The sequence below is a fragment of the Corylus avellana genome, chromosome ca4 (genome assembly GCF_901000735.1).
Source record: "Corylus avellana chromosome ca4, CavTom2PMs-1.0".
In the NCBI taxonomy this organism is placed as follows: Eukaryota; Viridiplantae; Streptophyta; class Magnoliopsida; order Fagales; family Betulaceae; genus Corylus; species Corylus avellana.
In genome coordinates, this window is record NC_081544.1 from 1,828,406 (window position 1) to 1,834,405 (window position 6,000).

The following is a 6,000-nucleotide window of genomic DNA, read 5'->3' on the forward strand; positions in this document are numbered from 1 at the left end:
ATTTTAAAAATGCATGTTATGTATGATACCTATTATGTTTCAATACAAATATACGCATATAGTTTTGTTCTCCCCCTCCGGCCCTCCTCCCCTCTCCCTCTTCTGCCTCCCTCCTCCCCTCCCATCGCCATTTTTCTCTTAGCGAGCTAGCCTATTTACCTGATGCCCTAGCTCTTTGGGCGATTTTGTCCTTTCCCTTCCTCTCTGCCTCTTCCCCTCCTTTGGTCCCTTCTTTTGCTCTAGGCTTTTGGATTGGCCGTTCTTTGCCCGATCTTCTGCCCTTGCCGAACCCACGTAATCGCTCTCTCCTCCACCTGTCCTCTTCGGCTCTATTCGGGTTCTTCACGTTTCGGCCATTTCCCCCCCAGCAACCTTCCTCCCCAACATGGTTTCTATTTTGGGTTTCTTGTTTCTTAGTTTTATTTTCTTGTATTATCTCATTTTCTTGTTTTTTTTTGCTAGAGTTTGTGTTTGTTTCTTTCTATTTTTGCTTTTGTTGTTTTTGCTTGTTTAGGTACTCTTTGTGGATGATGCCCATCTCCTCCGTGCCTACTCCGCTGCCCACAATCCTCTGCTAGGTCTTTTTCTCGCGCCCCCCACCACGTTGAGCTTCCAACGCCCCCTTCCATTTTCGGTTTCTGGCAAGCGTGCAATTGGCTCTTCTTTTCATCTGCTGTCATCCTCTTAATGTGTTTTTTTCTATTGGTCATTTCCTTATAATTTTGTCTGGCTTTCATTTTTTTGTTCTTTCTATATTGTTTTGTTTTTCTGTATCAGTTTTGTTTTTTTGCTTGTAATAATGTTCGGTCCTCTCTCTTGATCTGTCCGCCTAATGCCCTTCGGGGTAGTTGATTTGGTCCAGACCTTTGAGTTGTGGATGTGAACATTATCCTGACTTTCGAATCGAGGAAGATGAGTTTTGGCTTGGGGTTCTCTACCCTCAATGCCAAGGAATAAAAGATATCTATGCATTGATTTGAGTCTGTTTGACGCAGATCTGCTATTTAATTTGAAAATTAGTCATAAGTTAATGGATTTTGTATGAGTCTGGAATGTAATACGTCATATTTGACGCTTGTAACCTCGTAACTTCGGCTACGGTTGCTTCAGAGCTTTGATCTGTGTTGTTTGAACTTTATGCTCGTTTATCAATGAATGAGATTGAACTTTTTCAAGAAAAAAAAAATGCATGTGATTTGTTAATAGATTGAATTGTAAAAATAGAAGACTCAAAGCAAAAACTGCTTTCGGGTCCGACAATGACACCATGATTGCAGGCAAAAGGTGACTAACTGCAGGGCTATATTAAAGGCTAAGAGCTGCTTTAGAGCTCCAGATTGCAGATAAAAACCAAATGACATGTATGGCGGAGTCATGATTCTCCTTAACTGGAACTATCAAGGGCTTAAGAACCCTACGTTAGTTCGTGACCTTGGCCAATTGGTGAGGGACAAGTGACCTGACTTTTTGTTTCTCATGGAGACAAAAAGTTACAAGAATAAAATGGAGATCATTCGTGTGAAGTTGGGATTTACTGGCCTATTTACTGTTGATCCGGTGGGAAGGAGTGGCGGTTTGGCACTTATATGGCATGAGGAGTGTTGGATTACCATTCAGAATTTTTCTAGACGCCATATACATGCAAAAGTTAAATTACCCAACCAAGAGAGACAGTGGAGTTTTACTGGTATCTATGGGCACCCCGAGGCACCGAAGCGGCATGAGTCTTGGGCCTTGCTAAAACATCTCAAAGAATTCACCCCGAGGCCTTGGTGTTGCGTGGGTGACTTCAATGAGATTGTAACTCAATCAGAGAAGTGGGGAGCATCATTGCGAAGGGAAAGCCAAATGGAAATTTTCCAAGAGGCTATAGACGTGTGTCAACTTATTGATCTGGGATACAATGGTTCTCGTTATACGTGGAATAATGGCAGGGGGGATGAGAGCTTCACTAAGGAGCGATTAGACCGTGTCATGGCAAAACAGGAGTGGTGCACTTTGTTTGGTGAATAGGAGGTTTGTGTTCTTACGCTCATCCGACCACAAGCCTTACTTGTTCAGTTTGGGACCTTTTTGGATGCTCAACACAGACCAAGACGGGGTTTCCGTTTTGAGACTAGTTGGGTTGTGGAGCAAGATTATCTAGATATTGTGAAAGAGGCGTGGGTGGATAGAAGTCATGCAATACATAGGATGTAGGTTGTGAGAAGCAAGCTGAACTGTTACCGACAATCCTTAATGCAGTGGAACCGGGATAAGCTCGAGTCGGAAGAGGCTTCTATAAAAGTCTTAACGACATGCCTAGAAGAACTACAGCACCAGGAAACCCACATTCAGCACGAGGAGATTAATGATTTAAAAAACCAGACTGAGCGGCTATTAGAAAAAGAAGACTTGAAATGGCAACAACGTGCAAAGCAATCCTGGTATCAAAAAGGGGACCGGAATACCCCTTATTTTCATGCTTGGGCTTCCTAACGTCGAAGAAATAATAGAATTGGGAGGATTAAAGATGAGCCTGGTAGGGAGTGGACAACTATGGGGGATGTAAATAAAGCTTTCATCTAATACTATCAAGACCTTTTCATGTCGAGTGGTGTAGTTGGATTGGATGTATGCCTAGCAGGAATGGAGGAAAAGGTGACAAGTGATATGAATACTCAACTCTTGGCCCCCTTCACAATAAGTAAGGTGGAGACAGCTTTAGGGCAAATGCACCCACTAAAGTCCCCTGGACCTATGGCTTTGCAGTAGGTTTCTATCAAAGCTCATGGGCTATTGTGGGCCCGAAGGTATGTGCAGCGGTTCTTAATTTTTTGAATTGTGGTATTTTTGATTCTGCCATTAATAATACCTTCATAGCGCTAATCCCTAAAAAGAAAATTCCCTCTTGTGTAGTAGACTTTAAGCCAATCAGTCTCTGTAATGTTTTTTACAAGCTGATTTCAAAAGTGCTAGCTAATTGGTTGAAGATGGTTCTGCCACACATCATCTCACCTACACAGAGTGCTTTTATTCCAGGGAGATTGATTACAGACAATCTTCTAGTAGCTTTTGAGGCACTACACACCATGAATGAATGGCAGATTGAGGGGGAAAGAATGTTATATGGCGCTCAAGCTAGACATGAGCAAGGCATACGACAAAATTGAATGGGCTTTTCTTGAGGAAGTGATGAAGTGACATGGTTTTGGGAGTCGTTGGGTCCAATTTATCATGACTTGTGTCAAAACGGTCTCTTTCTCCATTTTAATCAATGGTCAACCCCATGGTCGCATTACCCCTACTAGAGGAATCAGGCAAGGCGATCCATTGTCACCTTACCTATTCCTTCTTTGTGCGGAAGGCCTTAATACTTTGTTTAGGAGGGCCGAAGGAAGCAATGAATTATCCAAAATGCCAATCACACGAAGAGGTACCTAGATAAACCATATATTTTTTGCAGATGATAGCCTGTTGTTTTGTAGGGCTAATCTCCCTGAATGGCATAAAATACAACAAGTGCTAGAAACTTATGAAAAGGCTTCAGGTCAAAAGATAAATAGAGAGAAGACCTTTATTTTCTTTAGCAAGAACACTAAGGTGAATGCACGAGATCAAATTCTTGCTGTCTCAGGTGTGAGTTCTACAACATGCTATGAAACCTATTTAGGGCTTCCCCCTCTTGTTGGGAGCCCTAAATAGGTTTATCTCAGACTGGGAAGGAAGTGCTATTGAAGGCAGTGATACAAGCCATTCCCACTTATACTATGAGTATATTTCAACTTCCCAAGATGTTGTGTAGAAAATCAACTCCTTGATGGCAAAATTCTGGTGCAGGCACAAGAAGAACCTAGGCCGCATAGCATGGATGAGTTGGGAAAAATTAAGTAGATACAAGGAGAAAGGGGGGCTAGGGTATAGAGATTTGGAGATCTTCAACCAAGCTTTACTTGCAAAGCAAGGTTAGGGGATTATTCTAAATCCGCACTCTCTGGTAGCAACAATTTTCAAAGAAAAATATTTTCCGGGGGGCTCTCTTTTGGACTCAGAGTTGGGGAATAAGCCTTGTTATGCTTGGAGGAGTATTTGGCATTCTTTAAAACTTCTCAAAGAGGGATTGATGTGGAGGGTGGGAGATGGGCAAACGGTGAAGATATGGAGCGATCGTTGGCTCCCTTCCCCACATAAAGAATTTGTGGGCTGACACTTAGTCCTAATGGACAACTGGATCGTTTGGTTTGGCTTGGCACTAAGAATGGAGTGTATTTAGTCCGTAGTGGCTACTATCTAGGTAAATCTGTTGAGAAAAGGACACAAGGGTCTAGCTCGAATGGGACTGTTGTGACTGACTTCTAGTGGAAGGTTTGGCAAGTAAGAGGGCCGCCGGTGGTGAAACTTTTTCTCTGGAAGGCATGTAGCAACGTCTTGGCAACCAGGGAGAACTTACATAGAAGTAAAATAACTCAGGATGCTTTGTGTCCTATATGTGGACTGGAATCTGAATCTACTGGGCACATTCTCTGGGGGTGTGGGTCGGCCAAGGATGTATGGCTGGAGAGCATCAGGAAATTACAAAAAAGTTCCCTCAAGGAGACCACTTTTGCTGCGATCTTTGAGAAACTAATTAGTGTAGTGGACCCAAAAGAAGTGCGGCTATTTACTATCATAGCCCGACTTTTGTGGTTAAAGAGGAATAATGTTGTCTTTGGGGGATCGCTGTCCACCCCAGTGGAGGTGGTACACTAGGCCAAGGAGCAATTAGCAGCTTTTGAAAGAGCAGAGACATGGAGGCATAAGGGTTTGATCACATGACAAACTGGGGGAGATACTAAGTGGCAAAAACCACTTGAAGGTTTTTACAAGCTATACTGGGATTCTTCTATTGATGGGGCACGAAAACGCATGGGGATTGGCATAGCAGTGAGGAATCATGAGGGTGTGCTACTGGCTTCATTTTGTGCAACTAAGAAGCAAGTCACTGATCCTGGCACTGCTGAGGCTATAGCTGCATGGCAAGCAGCAAAGTTATCGCAGAGGCTAGGACTAAGACGTATTGTATTAGACGGAGATGCCTTGGAAATTATCAACATCTTCAAGATGGACAAACCATGGATGGGGAGTTACGGCCATGTCATTCAAGATGCTAAACAGCTTCTAGGACACTATTTGGAGTGGAGGGCTAATCACGTCTTCCGTGCAGGCAATGGAGTGGCTCATAGTCTTGCAAAGCTGGCTCTTTCTTTTGATCAAGAAATGCTATGGCAGGATGATTTTCCCTTTAGTATTCGGGACCTTGTACGTACTGAGCAAGGCTCGAATTAATCAATGAATTATATCATTTCTCAAAAAAAAAAAAAAATTGTAAAAATTCCCAAATCTTACTCATTTGTCATCACTTGGATTGGATTTATTGGGAAATTGCCAAATTCCCAGGTTAGCAATTTAGGCAAGTGGGCCGTGGCTAATGGCTTAGCCCAAGCCCACTTATTGGACTGGGCTTAAGGAGCCAGCTGATTGGGGTGGATTTATCTCATGCACAATTAAAGTTTTTCTATATTATTGGATAATTGCATGTGTTTAGTGACATAATTTGCAAGTTGTTTGCAAATCATCCAAATAATACAAAATAAATGCATAATTATTTTTTGTAACCGTGCATTATATAGCTTAACATCTTTCATTTTTATTAATATCTATTAAATTCTAATTTATTTAGTCTAAGCCTTTTAGAGTATGTATTGTTGTAGGAATTAAATTCTAATATTTCCATATAATCATATTTCCAAGTTAAGTCAACAAACACACATTTTTTTTTTTTTTGGATGAATAAACACACAACTTTCTCTCTCTCTCTGACTGAGGTCACCTTAACTTCAATGAATTGCAGAGGCCTTCAATTCTTAGGATCAAGATTATTCATTCAAAATGAACCGTCTAAATATTGCCACATAAACTCTTAAAGAAAACAATAAAAAGGATAAAAGATAAATGGGTAGTCAGCCATCCATTGAGGTTGTT